Consider the following 18,951-nt stretch of genomic DNA (forward strand, 5'->3'; position numbering starts at 1 on the left):
TGAGTGGCCTACTGTATGTGGGACATTCTTCCAGGTGCAAGGGCAGAGCCATGGGCAAAAGTCATCATAGTCAGGCGGAGCTTACAATCTAACAGGAAGATTAGACTATTTTTAATTTTTTACTCCTAACTTATCCCCCCTCCCATCCTTTTTCCCCTTTGGCAGTGATAAGTCTGTTCTCTATGTCTGTGAGTCTGTTTCTGCTTTGCAAATAAGTTCATGTGTATCATATTGTAGGTTCCACATATAAGTGATATCATATGGTATTTGTCTTTCTCTGACTTACTTCACTTAGTATCATAATATCTAGGTCCATCCATGTTGCTGCAAATGAAATTATCTCATTCCTTTTTATGGCCAAGTAATATGCCATTGTATAAAAGCACATTTCTTTTATCCATTCTTTGGTTGATGGACATTTAGGTTGTTTCCATGTCCTGGCTATTGTAAAGAGTGCTGCTGTGAATAACTGGGAGGCATGATCTTTTTGAATTATGGTTTTCCCCAGATATATGCCCAGAAGTGGGGTTACTAGATCATATGGTACTTCTATTTTTAGTTTTTAAAGGAAGCATCTCTACACTGTTCATAGTGGCTGTCCATAGTGGCTGTCCATAGTGGCTGTCCCAGTTGAAATTCCTAGCAACAGTGTAAGAGGATTCCTTTAGGAAAACTACTTCTGACACGCAGCTCCACGTGTGACGTGTGCTATCAAAGGGGGTGCACAGTGCACTCCAAGAGTGACACCAGGGATCCCAATCCAGCCCCAGGAGGAAGAGACAACCAAGCTGAATGGTGACCGTGAGCTGAGAAAGCCAGCCCCAGAGAAAACAGCAAGTATGCTTGGAGGCGAGGACAGACCAGGGCACATGCCAGGAAATGAACGGGCCCAGCCTGGCTAGAGCATGCGGCCAGCAAGAACCTGGGGAGGGTGATGCAGATGAGCCAGCGGAGGTCAGGACGTACAGATTGGGGGGCGTGTAAACCATGCTACCTAAGCCACCACTCTCTTCTAAAGGCTGGGTGACTAAGAAGTGAGAATACCATTGTATTTTCAAGAGATTATCTGAAATGCAGGATGAGGGACAGGTCGGAGTTGGACAGGCGGCTGATCTGGGTTGGGTCAGAGAGTGGCCCTGCGGATAAAAAGCAGATCAATCCCGAAGCATCTCCGAGAGAGAACCCACAGGCTTCGTCTCCTAGTGGGACGTGAGGCTGAAGGAAAGGGAGCCCACAGGCTCCCGACTCACCTTATCAATAAACCATAGCCCAGGGGAGGCCAGGATCCAGAAGAGCACCCTTTAAATTTGTCCACAGCTCACTTTCCAAGACCAGGTTATTCAGTCATAACCAAGCCCAGATGTGGGGTTTGCAATATTACATGACCATTCATGGGGACTGGGCTGCTCCAATTCTCCTCTGAAGCCTTCTTTAAGGCAGCAGCTCCTCCTTATTCCAAAGCCCAGACATGGGCAAGCCGACAGCAGTTCAGATTCCAGGCCGGCTACTGATCTCCACAGTGCAAGGCAGTTTCAGCTCTCTGCACAAGCGGAAGATGCTTAATTTAAATTTTTGTTACTAAGAGCCCATGCTGGTCACCCTCCACAGAACAAGGAAGTTACCTCTAAAGGTCATGGCAACCTCAGTCCTGGGGACCCAAAACACAAGGAACTCTCTCCTTTTCCTGAAAATAACTGCCTTGCTAAAGCTACAGCACCGGACACAAATGCTTAACACACTACGTTAATTCTTTCTTAAAAAATAAGGTGGGCGTGATCCATACCTTTCTTAGATTCAGCAGGCAATTCAGTGACAACTTTGAAATAAGAGTAATGTTGATACTTTAGAGCTGGGAGATTTTAACTTTAAGAATTATCACTTTTTGATTCTCAATTTTTATAGCAAACTGTTACAGGATGCTTTATGACTAATTAAAGAGCAAAACTTTGGGAACTATAAATTCTAAATATCTGTGCTTTTAAACCTCTCTACCAGGATTATCACTGAAATCTGAGTACATACAGTTAGTATCTCCTCAAATTAAATATCATTCCCTCTTAATGGCAGGTCACAAGGAAATCAGATAAATGTTTCAATATTTTGTTCCAGAAATATGTGGAATACTTTCCAGCTCTTCCTAGAATCCACATCACATTTATACTGCTCAAATAGTTTCTTACAATGACTTCATCTTTTTATGAATATATTTACGGAAAATATGGTGATTCTTCTGCAGAGTTACAAGAGACAAGTGATTCCTTTTTATCCTATAAAAAGCCATTTCGTTTTCATCTACTTGCAGATAAATACTGTGTATTTCTGTGATGTGGTTTGGCTCATATTCACTAATGGAAGATAATGTCAGTGTAAAATAGGGGTCACCTAGACCCCCATTCACCCCTGCAAGTCCGCTCAGCTCAGCATGAATACAAGCCCTGTCTTGTTACAGTTTCCTTGTTTACTTCCCTTTCTCAATAACTCATCAGGCTCTTTACTTTCCTATAGTTCCTTCCCGTCAAGCTACCTCTTCCCCTTAAACCAGTCCTATAATTACTGTAGTGTGGTATTCATCAGAATTCAGCTTGTCTTTTTAACTAAGCTTGTATGTTTGTTAGGACTGTTATAGCTTTAGCTAGTGCCGTAAGTGTTGATTGGTTTCACTTCAACACGTTTTCTTCCCATAAGTCCGTTTATTTTTAGTGCATAATTTTGCAGCACACAGAGATTTTTAGGAACACTTGTATCATGTTGTATGAGAAATGCCTGTATTTCAACAGTGTTTGATTGAAATTTACAAGTAAGGTGAAATCCTACTTAATTACTTAGGGAAAAAAACAATAAAGTCACATTCTCTAAGACTATATATAGATTTCATTACTATTTAGGTAGTAAACACTGATGAAACTTTCAAAACGGACCAGGTGTGTGGACCCAAGTCAGGTTCCAGGACCAAAGGCTGAGTTAGGTTCTGGCACCAAAGGCTGTGTGTTTACCTCTTGACTCTACCCTTTATCAATTCTGTGATTTTAGTCAAATTCCTAAGCTAATTCACCCCAACTCTCTCCATATGGAAATAGGAATCCTAATAACTATTTCCTTCATGTGCTGTGAAGTCAACCATCCCAATTACTTCTCAGCAATAGAGTGATATTGAATCATTTTCTTCACTTCACTGAGCTTCTGTCACCTTGCCCCAAAAATGATGAGGAAACAGGGGTATATGAATGATTAGGGAAAAGTTACGCAAAGGCATTCCACAGAACAGTCAGGCTCACAGAAGTAACTAAATAAATGATTGACAAATGTATTCTATCTTCTCAGAAAGACAGGTAATATGTTAAACCTATGCCACTTTTAATCATCACTTTTCAAAGCCAAGTAAACTCATTTATAGCAGATGCTTGCTGCTGCTGCTGCTACTAAGTCGCTTCAGTCGTGTCCGACCCTGTGCGACCCCACAGACGGCAGTCCACCAGGATCCCCCCTCCCTGGGATTCTCCAGGCAAGAACGCTGGAGTGGGTTGCCATTTCCTCCTCCAATGCATGAAAGTGAAAAGTGAAAGTGAAGTCGCTCAGTCGTGTCCAACTCTTAGCAACCCCATGGACTGCAGCCTACCAGGCTCCTCCGTCCATGGGATTTTCCAGGCAAGAGTACTGGAGTGGGGTGCCATTGCCTTCTTCATAGCAGGTACTTAGTGTACCACAAATACAGAAAACATTCTCCACTTGAAGAACATTACAGCATACCAAGAAAGTCGTATCTATGTCAATAGTTAGGGTTCTGTTTATTGAATTACAACATAATGGAGTATACAGCATAACCCAGAGCATTAAGATTCTATTTTGGTTTCATCTTATGTAATTCTATTAACTAATAAGTTGCATGCCAAATTTCTTTAATAAAATATTAGAATAAACATTGAAGAACTATGCTAGATTTTAAATCTCTTTTTCCACTCATTAAACCAAACTTGTTATATCAATCAAGCAAATCTTATGTCATTGCAGTGCATACTACTTTCAATAAATCCAAATTATTTCCAATGTGGAACATTTTAAAATTAAAACCAAGCTAAAACAGGAATCCCATGGTATCTGATTTTCTTTTCCTAGAATGCTAGATTGACAAATGGTTCATGTTTATTATACAAAGAATCTTACTATACAAAAGAATCTTATTATACAAAGTCCATCTCCGGCTTTTGCTTTTATAAGTTTACCTGTTCTTCTCAAAATTGATTCAGTGGTAACCCTTTTATCTATTTACCTCTCAAAGTTTGTTTATTTTGTAGAAAGGTTTAGGTGATGAGGAGGGAGAGGTGAGACACTTAGCAAAATGTTTAAGATACTTGTGAAATCAAGATAAGCCACCCAACATCTGACTAAAATGGGTTTCTGAGAAGAGTAAAGTCAGTTCTGGTATTGACTGTCACATCTGTGGAGCATCTGATTTAATATTTTGAACAATGAGGAGGCATCCAAGTGACTTCTTGATGGGAAAGAAGAGTGACCTCATGAGCATGGATTCACTCTACAGTGGAAAAAGTCAAATTATCTGAGCTGTAACCTATCACATTTGGAAGGAAGATTCTGGAAGAAGACACAATAGTGAGTCTTGATTCTTCTAGTCCAGCCCTTGGAACTTTTACCAAGATCCTTGAGAAAAAAGGACCACAAACTAACAGTCATAAAAACCTAAGACTTGTACGCTCTGCTGGAGACGGAACCTTCTCCAGCCTAACCAAGAACAAATTAATCAAGACATATAGGCCTGGCCACGTGGAAACCAGCAAAGAGCAAAACAAGGAGACCAGGAAGAAATGCATCATGACAGAGGTGTGGGTGGTGGAGGAGATGCTGGTCCTGGAATAGTGCAAGGGTCAGAGGAAGGTAAACCAGCCCCGAGGAAGACCCGGAAACTCAGGGGGCTGGCAGACCATGGCCTGTGGGTCAAATCCAGCTTGATGCCTGTTTTTGTCCAGCCCTTGTGCTGAGAATGGTCTTCATATGCTGAAGTGAAGGAAAACCAAAAGAATATTTCATGATAAATGAGCACAACATGAAATTCAAATTTCCATGTCCATAAATACAGTCTCACTGGAACACGGCCATGTTGTGCCATAATAAGAAATATATATCTGGTCTCTGCCCACTCTTGCTCTTTTCTGTTTCCTGGCACACAGCTCCCAAAACCCTCGGAATCTCCAGAGTGATGGTCTTTTTTTAATGCTAATGAGGTAGCTGGTGGCCAGGGCCCCTGGGTCGCTTAGGACACAGCAAGCAACCTGGGATTAGAGGGTTGGAACTTTACATCCCACCCAGATCTCTGGCGGGTAGGGGAAGGAGAGGCTGAAGTTTGAGTTAATCACTAATAGCCAATGCTTTTTCTTTTTTTGCGCTTTTATTTTTTGATTAATTTTTATTGGGGTATAGTTGCTTTACAATGCTGTGTTAGTTTCTGCTGTACAGCAAAGTGAATCAGCCATATCTATACGTACATCCTCCATTTTTGGATTTGCTTCCCATTTTGGTCACCACAGAGCACTGAGTTCCCCACGCTATACAGTAGGTTCCCATTTGTTATCTATTCTATACACAGTAGTGTGCATATGTCAATCTCAATCTCCCAGTTCATCCCACCCACCCCTACCCCTTGGTATCCACGTGTGTCTCTCTTTGTGCTTTGCAAACAGGTTGATTTGTACCATTGTTCTAGATCCCATGTTTAAGTAATATTACATCGCATTTGTTTTACTCTGATTTATTTCACTCTGTGTGGGTCTCTAAGTCCATCCATGTCTCTGCAAATGATGACCAATGATTTAACCATCATGCCTACATAATGAAGCCTCCATAGAAAACCCCAACTGTGGTGGCAAGCTCCTGGGCTGGGGAACATGTGGAGGTGCTAGGAGGGTGGGGCGCCCAGAGCCCATGAAGTTCCAGGTCCTTCCCCACACCTTCCCTGTGTGTCTCTTCCATCTGACTGTTCTTGAATTGTATCCTTTTATAATAAATGCGTATACAGTAAGCAAGCTATTTTCCTGAATTCTGTGAGCGCATCTAGCTATTATAGAACACAAAGAGGGGAGATGTGAGGACCTTTCATTCATGGTTAGTTGGTCAGAAGCACCAGAGGCATGAATGTGAGATTAGGATCTGAAGCTGGGGCAGTCTTGTGGGACTGTGCCCTCAACCTAAGGGATCTAACACTAACTCTAGGGATATGGTCTCAGAACTGAATTAAACTGTAGGACACCCAGCTGGTGTCACAATTTCTGGGGAGAGGAAACACACACATTCAGTGTTGGAAGTGAAGTACTGATAATACAGGGGAAACAGGGGTTTTCATGTTTACAAGTTCATTCATTTATACATGGCCTAAGGCTGCAACTTTGGAACAACAGTGGCAGAACCAAGTAACTGCAAGAGACCCCCAAGGCCACCAAAGCCTACACTATTTACTGTCTGATCATTTATAGAATCAGTTTGCTGATCTTATAAAACACCATATAAATTGTCTCCTTGAATCATCACTACCATCCTATGGGGAGTGTGCGTTTATATCTTTTACATAAAAGGAATCTAAAACAGATTATTTATCCTTGATCATTGCTAGTGAGTGGCAGAAACAGGAAGTGAACCCAGGCCCATCTGATTATAAACCCAATGTGCTAGGGTGCCTTTGATAAATGGGGAACCTTTTCTATATCACAGGGGTTATTCCTCAAATTCCTCCACCAGTACATACAGTACATACAGTCTCCACCAGTACATACCCGCCATTGGGCCTCTAGACTGAAGGAATGAAGCCGGGACATCCCAGAAATGCAAGTGTGAGATCCCCTCTCAGGGCCCCGTGAACTCTCATGAGACCCCCTTGTGCAAAATTTTACTCTTATCTCTATGGTTTGGGGAAGCAAGTAGAGTCAGAAGACAACTAGAAAGTCTGTGGGTGTCTCTGACACACTCAAGGGGTCTTTATAGTAAAGCAGAGGAATAAATTATGGGAAAGTATATTTTTCTGAGAAATTTTCCTTTAAAATCCTAAGGAAAAGACTAAAAAAAGGTGAAAAAATAGAGGTGGATTGAAGTAACACTGACACAAAAGAGAGGTTTTGAGTAAGACTCCCTCCCCTTCCCTACCATTCAACCAGGGCTCTGTCCTGGCAACACTGGAGGAGAGTCTCTCTGGTAGGTCCACGGGGCACAGGCCACCGACTGTTTAGAGGCCACTGGGCAGGAAGGGGCCTTCTCAAGTGTTCTGTTCAGCTCTTTTTTAGTCTTGAGACAGAAAACAGTCTTTTGTCATTAACACTGACACGCAATGCTTGAAGCTTATGCTGGAACCAGGTCAGCCAAAGAAATGCAGCAAATTCCAACCGAAATTCAATTCTTTCTGAATTTTTACATTATGATTGAAAGTGTTAGACAGCTCAGCTGTGTCTGACTCTTTGAGACCCCATGGACTATCACCCACCAGGCTCATCCGTCCATGGGATTCTCCAGGCAAGAATACTGGAGTGGCTTGCCATGCCCTCCTCCAGGAGATCTTCCCGACCCAGGGATCAAACCCGGGTCTCCTGCATTGCAGGGAGATTCTCTGTGACCATCTGAGCCACATTGGTTCAAAAGAAATCATTACCAGAAATGACACTTGGCTTCTGAGCATGGGTTGGCAGGTATATATCTGGATACTGCAAAGGACATGTTGAGAGAGTGAGTCCTTTTCCATTAAATCCAAAACCACAACAACATTGTTCTAAGGCCTTCTCATCTCTAACTGCCTGCAAACAGGGAAAGTTCCAAGAAACTTTCCTGTTCACAGTGAACCCAAACAATGCTTCTCCTTCATTTCTGTATCGTTTACACAAAGACACAGCATTTACATAACACGAGCTCAGAGCCTGAAGAGACATTAGAGATTATTTACTGCAATCCTTCCCACTCACAGATGGCAGAACTGAAATCCAGATTCTTGTGACTTGGCCCAAACCCAAAGCTGCTGAGGGTCAGAGGTTACTCTTAAAGGGAAGCTATTTGACCTGGAGTCCAGAGTTCACTCCCATGCACTCTGATCGCCTCCTCAACTGAAAGGCTGGGAAGCCCCCGCTTTCTGTGGGCCCCCCACCACAGCTGCAAAGGCTTCAAGAACTTCACACTTGGTACTCTGAGCTCAAGTTTCACACCTGAAAGTTACTGTACACGCTACACTTCGTCTTCATACCACACCAATATGAACGCACACTATAAAACTGTTTTGGCATCTACAGCTTCTAAAACATTTCCCCAGGCTCTTTTTCATGATTTTCTCATCACCTTTTGCACTTTCTCAAGAAGCTATCTTTAGTCTTTCTTTAATTCTCCAAACATATTTTCTAAATAGCCTGACTTATTCATTACCCTGTCTCTGCCACTTAATTGAAAGTTAAGTATGTTTCCAGCCTTAATCTAACAAGCCAGTGCAGGTCACAATTTATCCAGCTGTAGGCTTCTAGTAAGTTATTTTATGCTGAAATTAAAAGACAAGACTATCAGCTTGGAGTCATCTGGTATAAACATGGAAGGGATATAGAGGTATTAAGTCCTTATTATATGGGTGACTCCATCTTTTCCCTTTATTTTCCCTAGGTCCTTCTGGACATGCAACTCAAACACAAATATGTAACAACTGGAGAAGAAATTATTTTGAAAATGTTTTCCTATATATTTTCCTTTCCTATTTTATTGTTTTGTATGAGCTGTCCTATTCATTTTTATTATATTTGTCAATTATCTTCCTTTTCCGTTTTATTATTTAATGTCTACCTTTTGGGGAAGGGAAAAAAATCTCACTGCACATAGAAATGCATGAAGTTCACTAAGGTCATTTGAAACTGACGAGAGATTGGACGTGAAGTCCTGAGCAGAAGGGCATGCTGCGGAAGGACAGTGTGGGTGAACGGAGGGGATACAGGAAGTTGTGGGGAGTGCAGGAAAGGACGGTGCCAGAGATAGTCCAAAATTAAAGTTGGCATCAGTGGCAACTGACTAGGTCCGAGGAGCAGGATGACTCAAGTTCTGCCTGGGAGGATGATGTGCCATGAATAGAAACTGGCAGCAGAAGCCAGGTTGAGAGAAGGATGGTCCACTGTGTTTTGTACACATGGATCGTGAACTGTTAAGTGGGACATATGGATAGAGATACATCTAAAAATTCAAGTCTTTAATTAAATAGCGTAAAACAGATTAAAGATATGAATCTGTGGTTCTCCACACACAGGAAGTCATTCAAATCAGGACTTTAACTCAAACTGTTCAATGTTAAAGGGCAACAAAAGAAATAGAGAAGAGCCAAATGGAAGATTCTAGGGAATATTCATACTTAAGGGTGTTATGGTTCAGATGGAGAAGCAGAAATAAGAAAAGTGTGCTGAGAAGGAAAAAGAAGAGGGCACTATACAAAAAGAGGTGTTGAGTGTCTGAAGACAGTCACAGTATGGTGGTCAGACAGGCTGCCATAACACAGCACCATACTGGGTAACTGGGTGGCCTGAGCAATATTAACACATTTTCTCAGGTTCTACACATGTGAGACCAACGTCATGGCGTGAGTATGGATGAGTTTTGGTGAAAGCTGTCTTTTTGGCTTGCAGATGCCTACCTTCTCACAGTGCCTTCACAAGAAGGGGAGAGAAAGAGAGACAGAGAGAATGATAATTCTTGGGTGTCTCTTGTCTCTATCACAAGTTACTGTAACAGGGAAGAACACATCTGACTCCATATTGGAACTGCTTCTTTTTCTCTACCCTTTGTGTTCTATTGCTTTTGCTACAAATGAATTACTAAAGAGATGGAAGTGTACAGTAGCTGGAATATCTATTCTAGTAGCTGGAAGTGTACAAAATGGACTCTCTCTGGGAACAATGCTTCCCATGCCTGAGCATTAAGTTAAAATACCTTTGTTCAACTCACAAGAAACATTCTGAGGAGGCCCACATGTGAATGGCTGCAAGAAAGAAAAAGTTACCCATCTTCTCCAGGGTCTGGCTGGAACCACAAAATATTTGGAATAATTTATTAATCGTGTCCAACTCTTTGCAACCCCATGAATCACAGCACGCGAGGCCTCCCTGTCCATCACCAACTCCCGGAGTTCACTCAGACTCACGGCCATCGAGTCAGTGATGCCATCCAGCCATCTCATCCTCTGTCGTCTCCTTCTTCTCCTGCCCCCAATCCCTCCCAGCATCAGAGTCTTTTCCAATGAGTCAACTCTTCGCATGAGGTGGCCAAAGGACTGGAGTTTCAGCTTTAGCATCATTCCTTCCAAAGAAATCCCAGGACTGATCTCCTTCAGAATGGACTGGTTGGATCTCCTTGCAGTCCATGAAATAGTCGCATCACTTCATGGCAAATAGATGGAGAAACAATGGAAACAGTGACAGACTTTATTTTTTTGGGCTCCAAAATCACTGTGGATGGTGACTGCAGCCATGAAATTAAAAGACACTTGTTTCTTGGAAGAAAAGCTATGACAAATTCAGACAGTGTATTAAAAAACAGAGACATTACTTTGCCAACAAAGGTCCATATAGTCAAAGCTATGGTTTTTCTAGTAATCATGTATGGATATGAGAGTTAGACCACAAAGAAGGCTGAGCACCAAAGAATTGATGCTTTCAAACTGTGGTGTTGGAGAAGACTCTTGAGAGTCCCTTGGACAGCAAGGAGATCAAACCAAACAATCCTAAAGGAAACCAATCCTGAATATTCATTGGAAGGACTGATGATGAAGCTGAAGCTCCAATACTTTGGCCACAGACTTATTCTATTCTATTAGAATAGACCTTGATGCTTGAAAAGATTGAAGGCAGGAAGAGAAGGGGATGACAAGAGGATGAGATGGTTGGATGGCATCATGGACTCAATGGACACATTGGAGCAAACTCCAGGAGATGGTGAAAGATAGGGAAACCTGGCATGCTGCAACCCATGAGGTCGCAAACAGTAGGACATGACTAAGCAACTGAATAACAACAACAACAACAAAAATCACGCTTTATACCTTACTGCCTCACCTCCCTTTCTTTGCTTTACGAAAGAAACTAGAATCCAAACCCAGGGAAGATGGTTCTTTGAATCCACCATCTTCTTGATGTGGTCGCTTTCTGAATAAAGCCAATATTCCTCGTCCCAACAACTCATCACTGGATTTATTGGCCTGTCATGCAGCAAGCTGTATGAGCTTGTACTCCCACACTATGATTTCACCTAAACCTAATACTAACCAATAAACATCTCTTTATGTCAATAATATTAGTCATGAGACAAAAACCCATTAGAATGTATAAAATTTAAAAGTGACAATGTAAAGATTTTATGATGATACGAAATAACTGGAATTTTTCATAAACTGCTGGTGGGAATGAAAAAATGAACAACCACTTTGGAAAGTAGTTTGGTTGTTTCTGAAAATGCTGACATAACCTATCATGCTGCTGCTGCTGCTGCTAAGTCGCTTCAGTCGTGTCCGACTCTGTGCGACCCCATAGATGGCAGCCCGTCAGGCTCCCTCTTTCCTGGGATTCTCCAGGCAAGAACACTGGAGTGGGTTGCCATTTCCTTCTTCAATCATACCACCCAGCTATTCCATTTCTAGGTAATTACTCATGAGGAAGGTAAATATATATACAAACAAAGGCTTGAACACAGATATTCATGAAGCAGCTTTACTTGCAATAGTCAAACACTGGAAACAATTGAGATGTCTTGAAGCACGGGAGTGAATGAAAAAGATGCTGAATAGCCATACAGTGAAAAGGACTACTATCCAGAAGACACATACAACAAAGATAAATCTCAAAACCATTATGTGAGTGAATGGGACTGCACACATGCGTCCACACTGAAATATTACTTTGTATAAAATCTAAGCCCTGCAAGCAAACCTATACCTACAGACAATGATTTCCTGCAAATAGAGGACAGGGTGCTGATTGGAAAAGGACACAGGAGAAATGACAGAAGTGATTTTTATCTGGATTGTGGTGGTGGTTTCATGCGTGTGTACAGCTGTCAAATCTTATCTAATTGTTGTCTGTTTTTTTGTATTTGAGGTTGTTTGTATTAATATATGTTGTACCTTAGCCAAGTTTAAGGGAAAAAAACTCAGTGGAGGACTACAAGAAACCTAAATGAACTAAATTCCAAAGTAAATAGACAAGAAGCCCCAGGAGAGATGAGACCTGTGCTATTTTCATCCCAGAAGAAGTAGTGGAAGATGCAAAATCTCCCAAAGGTCAGAGGCTTTTTATCAGACTTTTAGCAGCTGCAGGAGAGACCAGAACACCAAGAACCCCTCAGCTAAGATGCATATGTGGTATATGACACACACACCTGATATATGACGTGAGGAGAGGAAGAAAAAAGTGACCCACAACCAAGAGAAAACAGTCAACAGAAAGAGACCAAAAAACGGCCCAGATGTTGTTATCAGACAGAACTTTAAAACAATCATGAGAAATATACATTAGAATCCAGTGGTATAGTTGAATAGCAGCCATAAGAGGGGTTTCCATTAAGAAACAGAATGCAAAGAAAAAGAAACAATTGGAAATGCTAAAAATCACAGAAATAAAGAATTCCATTTAACATCAAAGGAAAGGATCAGTGAACATGAAGTCAAGTTAACAGAAATAACTCCAACAAAGCCACAAAGAGAACAAAGAGTGATCAAATAGATCTGAAATCTGTAAGACAACATCTAAAGGCCTAACATATATGCATTTAGAGTCCAGAAAAAAAAGAGAGGAAATGGAAGTAGAAAAAAATTTGAACAAATAATGGCTGGAAACATTCCTTATTTAATGATAGTATCAAACACAGATCCAAGAAGTTCATTAAAACCCACACATGATAAACACAAAGAAAACTACACCTAGACATAATGGTATCAGCCCTCTGAAATTCAAAGATAAAAAGAAAACTTTAAAAAAAAATATCCAGAGGTTAAAAAAGAAACAGAGAGGAAATGATATGATCTGAACTTACTTTTCACTAAAGCAATAAAGACTAGCAGATAGTGCAACAAAAATGTATGGGCTGAAAGAAGAAAAAACTCTTTACCTTAAGTTGTAAATCCAACAAAATATTCTTTAAGAGTTACTATGAAAACAATTTCCTGAACATCACAGTCATAACTTTAGACTGGTGAAGAATTTAATGATACTTTTATTTTAATTAAACAATATTTCTATCATTTGTATTAAATGTATTAATTTTTCTTGTCTTATGTATTTTATTTGGAAGTTCATAAACCATCAAAATCCAACTCTAAAGCTCATTATGCTACAGAGTCTAATCTGACTATTTTAAAAACAAACACTATTGATTATATGCAAGCCATCAGAAACACTTATATGTAAGTAGTTAAGGTGGTAAACATAGTTTTTAAAAGATGCTTGGCTAAAAAGACTGGTTCCACCACTAATTTGATGTATGATATTTAGGCAAATTACTTTTCTGCTCTTGACTTTGCTTCCGCATCTTAAATTAAATGATGAGGGTAGAACAATTCCTGAGGGGTTCAAGAAGGGTAATTCGGTTTTACCAGTGCTTGGAATATAGTATGTACTTAATGAATGTTGACTATTATTCCCTGAAATTAGGTTTACATCTTTCTAGCCCCTTGATGTTTCTTTGTTCAAGGCTTGGTTACCAAAGCAGTAGTTGTCAAAGTGTGCAAAGTTCTGCACACCCTGGGGGAAGTCTCAAGAGTCACTCACAGAACATGCACAGCTGCCTTCATGCCAGCGCTCAGATACCCTGTGTCCTTCTCATTCTCTCCCAAGGGCACTGTGCAGCTTCCTGGAAGTCACATGACAGCTGCAATGCCATCATTCTACAACTAATGAAATGCCGCCTGTGTAGACTTTTCTAGGGTAGGAGCTTTAAGGTTTGAATGTTATAAATGTATGTATTTGGGGGAGGTAAACTTGGTTTGTTCTCAGAACTTCTACTGTGCTCCTTCTCCCTATCATTGGCTGTACTTGCTCTGATCTCTGTTAACTTCATTATTGTCCAATAAATCATTATTCTGAAATTCCCGAGTTGTTCTTACACCTACATGTAAACACAAGAAGTAACCACTCTTGTGGGTTTTGTTTTGCAGTGATGTTAAATTATAGTAACTTTTCTTAATTTGAAATTTTCAGCTTAACAGTTATTATTCTAAAATTTAATAATATTCATTCTAATTTAAAGAATAATTTATTTATAGTTTTCCTCTATTTAAGGACAGATTTTTGGCTTGAAAAGAGAGAACTGGAAAACTTCCTCAACCCACAGCTGCACCATGTACATCTACCATGGTTGTTGGACAGCTTCCCAATACTTCAAGTTTTCTTGATGAGATCATGGTGATATTAATTAATGTGATTATTCTCCTATTCTATAATAAAGTGTAGTTTGTCAACATCTGGAAGATCTGCAAAACAAGGGACCAGAATTTTCCAGTGACCATGATGTTCCAAACTCATGCAGGAATAAAGGCTCCATTCACAGAAGGATGGATTTTAATGGCTTCAGATCCCATATGACAAGCAACCTTTATGAAATGATCACTCCTCAAATTTCAAAATTTTTATACCAAAAGAGTATCTATAGCTGTATTAAGACACATGAAACCACTCCTCTCTTATCAGTTGTGCTTCAGGGTAAGGCTGGATTTTTTCATACACTTCAACTGGAACAACCTGAATGTGTTAAATATTGAAAATATATTCCTTTTTAGTTCAAACAATTATATACTGATTGTGAGTTATTTTACCAAATGCATAGTTACTGCTCACAGATGAAAAACTTGAAGTCTCACTAACTGTGTGGCTATACCACCACTGTACCCTCATCTTACACTCACTCTCCATCGACCAAGGATGCACGCTTCTCTCCAATCCTGGACGAGACTCTAACTTTCCTCTTAAAGCTCATATTCTGCCCTGGAATTCATCACAAGTGCCTTCTTTGTGTTCAGTCATTCAGTTGTGTCCAACTCTTTGTGGCCCTATGGACTGTAGCCCACCAGGCTCCTCTGTCCATAGGATTTTCCAAGCAAGAATACTGGAGTGGTTGCCTTTTCCTACTCTAGGGGATCTTCCAGACCCAGGGAACAAACCTGCTTCTCTTGCATCTCCTGCTTTGGCAGGCAGATTCTTTACTACTGAGCCCCCTGGGGAGCCCATGCTTTCTTTAAGACCTTTCTTTATAATTATTCTACCTACATAATATCTTTAATCTTTCTGTCTCTCTGAACTCCTGGATTTACCCATCCATCGAACCATTCATTTATTCATTTGTTCATACATCCTGCAAGTTATTTATTAAGCACCTATTATTGCATTCTAAAGGACGAGGTTTCAGGAATTAAAAACAAAACCAAACGAAAACAAGCCAACACTAGATCATAAAGGAGAGTCTCATGTAGGAGTATGGACAGAATAAAAACACAAATTTAGTGAAGTGTGCTCTATTATGAGGTGTTCTGTGCCATGGGGACACAGAAAAGCCTGTTTTAACCCAGACACAGTACTTTGGTAAGTGCTTCCTCAAATAAATGACTTAAGATGAGCCTTGTTGAGTAAGTAAGAACAACAAAGCATAGGAAACAAGAAAAAGGATTCCAAGGAGCAGAAAAATTTGTGCAAAGGAAAAAGGCAAGACAAGAAAGAGTCTGGTGACAAACTGCAGCTAAGACAATATAGCTGTAACACAAATTCAAGTAGGAACATGATTGAAACATGGGACTAGAGTTAGTCGTAAACTGTGCTGTCAGATTATCCACTTGATGCTCTGAGTGCCACAGGGTTTCTACACCACTTAAAAGGGTGTGTGACACCTAGCATGCAGCAAAAATTCTTGGTACTCACGCAATGACCAGTGTTTTTTATCAAGGACAGCTACTGCAAAAAAAAAAAAAAAAAAAGCCAAATGCCATTTTACTGGGTGTAAAACACATTGACAGCACCCCAGCTCCCAACATCTACCATGCACTGAAACAGAGCCAATATTAAGACAAGAAGAACTAAACAGATTTTACTTGGTTTGATTTAGATAGATAATCAAAGCAGGTGAGCAAAAATGTTCTAGCCACCTCCAGTTAGGACATTCCTTCGCCAGCAAAGAAGAAAACTAATAGGGAAGAAAGATATAGAACAGTTACCCTGTGTCCACTCCAAAGGAATGGATCAATCCAAAAGAGTTGACCGTGGGGCAGGACCAATAGTAGAGAAACTTTTGTAGAGTGTGACCTTATGACACCTGTGATAGCCAGCCTTCTTGTTCCTGGACAAGCCGTCAGGTGAGTTGTAGGGATAATCCAGCCTAAGTAAAATAAACTAGGACAGAGGTGGAGAGAGATAGTGACTTCAGCTAGGATGGCCTGCTACCCTCAGACTCTATCCTAAACTATCACACCTTGCTCCAGTGGGAAAATTCTTTAGCATAAGATGACACAGTAAGAGCTTAAGAACATTATTCTAAACAGTCCCCACAAAAAAGACCCAGAAATAGAGGCTGTGGCATATTAAACTGTTATTTGCTGTGGAGATAAACAAAGAATGTTAATTATCATTAGTGACTGCAAATATTTTAAGACATTGAAAAAAATGAATTTTTCCCCAGAATTTTCATGGGGAGGACTGCCTTTTGCTGATCACACTTGGAAACATACAGTGCTAATCCAGCATAAAAATCTGTTGCCTCAAATCTTGACACATCAAGTCTCAATAGTGTTAGTATATTTATCCAAGTGTCTTCCACATTACATTTGTAATCCATGGTGAAGAATTAACTGAGATGGCTGGATGGCATCACCGACTCGATGGACGTGAGTTTGAGTGAACTCCAGGAGTTGGTGATGGACAGGGAGGCCTGGCGTGCTGCCATTCATGGGATTGTAGAGTCGGACACGACTTAGCGACTGAACTGAACTGAACTGAAGCTTTATATTCACAAACACATCACTTAAAAGTTCATATTATACTAATGAAACAGTGAAATTGTGTCCCATGTTTACTTAATCATATGAGCTACATATCATTTAACTACTTATAATTGAGCATATCTAAAGTTGCAAAATGGTTGAAAATTGAGAATAAGGAGCTAACAATTCCAGTGCATACATATAAAATTAGACTAGTAACACAACAAAGCTAATAAAAATACACAGCACTAGAACTTTGCTGGTGGTCCAGGGGTTAAGAATCCGCCTTGCAATGCAGGGCACACAGGTTTGATCCCTTGTTGGGAAATGAGGAACCCCCATACTAAGCCCATGCGCCAAAGTTAGAGAGTCTGTGCACTGCAACAAAAGATACGATGCAGCCAAGTAAGTAAACAAATCTTTTTAAAAGACAGAGTATTAAAGTTCTAAGCTTTGTCAACCTCATGGATGGAAACACCCGGTGCAAGGTGAGGAGCCACCCAATTTCCTTGTTACGTCTAGAGATGCATTCCAAACTCTGAAGTGTTCAAACTGATATATGAAAGTCTAATTAAAAGTGGTGTCTAAGCCACACAGCCCTTCCTCAAAACTTTAAAAAAAAACCCAAAATGGTTTCACATAACCTAAGAAAGAAAGGTTCAGTGTCTATCCTGATCTTGTAACCTAACCCCATTTTACTGTAAATCTTTTTACCAATATTCTCCAACACTCACTGCTCCCAGCTGCCCATTTCACATCATACAACTTCAATCGAATGTTCATGATTTCTGGAGCACTTCTATTACATGTCTGTGAACAGAATGGGAACTAACCTGAGATGGTAACTCCTCCCACTGTAGACAGTTCAGGAAGCCATTGCAGCAGAGGATGAGACAGAGAAACACAAACGCCATATGACATTGTTTATACGGGAGATCTAAAAATGGTGCAAATGAACTTGTTTACAAAACAGAAACAGACCCGCAGACATAGAAAGCAAACTTATGGCTACCAAAGGGGAAAGGGAGGGAGAGATAAATCAGGAGTTTGGGATGAACATAAACACACTATTATATATAAAATAGATAAACAAGGACCTACTGTATAGCACAGGGAACTATACTCAATATTTTGTAATAATGTATAAGGGTGAAGAATGTGAAGAGAATAGATATATGTGTATGTATATGTATAACCGATTCGCTTTCCTGTATACCTAAAACTAACACACCATGTAAATCAACTATAGTCTAATAAATAAATTATTGCAGAGAATAATGATAGGATGGGGAGTGAACAGGGAGGTGCAGAGAAACATAACAAGCTCTTGCAGATGTGGAAGAGCAACTAAGGTTCTGGGAAGCAGAGCCCAGACTGAGATGTAAAGGCTGAGTAGGTACCAGCCCCCCTGAAACCCAGAGAGGGGCAGGGAATCTAGAAAAGGATGGGATATCATCCTGTTTCCTGCAAAGGGGCACTACAGAGCTGCAGGGTGTGAAGAACTGCCTATGCAGTTCTCCGCCCATAAATGGTTTCACACATTCACATTCACAGCCTCACACACCCTCTCACACTCACACACCTACAATGCCACACACCCGCTCACCCACACACCCTCTCACCCTAACATACTCTCACCCTCATATATCCTCACACACACACACATACCTTCACACACTCTCATCCACACATACCTCACACACTCACACACACTTGCACACCTCTCACACCTACACACTCAGCTGCATCCTGCATGGCCCCTTCCTTTCGTCTGCCTCCGACGCTCTCCATCCTCCCATATATTTATACTCCACAGGTCCTCCAACATCCAGCAACCTCATCCTGCTGTAAAGCCTCCCCTAAGCACCAGCCCTTGCCCAGAAAGCCTTCTTCAGCACCTCCCTCCTGTGGGACTATGGCTTCTGAGGTTCTTGAGAACTCACACAGCTGCAGCACAAATATCAGTCTCCCGGTTGAGTGCTGCTGTGTAA

At 40.8% G+C, this 18,951-nt stretch overlaps 1 protein-coding gene across 16 annotated transcripts in view; it reads right to left on the reverse strand.

Moving 5' to 3' along the window:
• Positions 1-18,951, reverse strand: part of GUCY1A1 (guanylate cyclase 1 soluble subunit alpha 1) — a 70,356-nt gene that overhangs the window by 44,249 nt on the left and 7,156 nt on the right. For 2 of the 16 annotated variants that reach the window (XM_042234415.2, XM_060400716.1), the window contains exon 2: positions 17,794-17,897. The exons of 12 other annotated variants lie outside the window; for them this stretch is intronic. The gene's annotated coding sequence lies outside the window, so the exon portion shown is untranslated. Of the gene's footprint in view, positions 1-1,250; positions 17,898-18,951 lie in introns of those variants that run through there. 2 more of the 16 variants (XM_060400715.1, XM_060400721.1) reach the window with 2 other exon arrangements.

Source organism: Ovis aries, chromosome 17 (assembly GCF_016772045.2).
Source record: "Ovis aries strain OAR_USU_Benz2616 breed Rambouillet chromosome 17, ARS-UI_Ramb_v3.0, whole genome shotgun sequence".
In the NCBI taxonomy this organism is placed as follows: domain Eukaryota; kingdom Metazoa; phylum Chordata; class Mammalia; order Artiodactyla; family Bovidae; genus Ovis; species Ovis aries.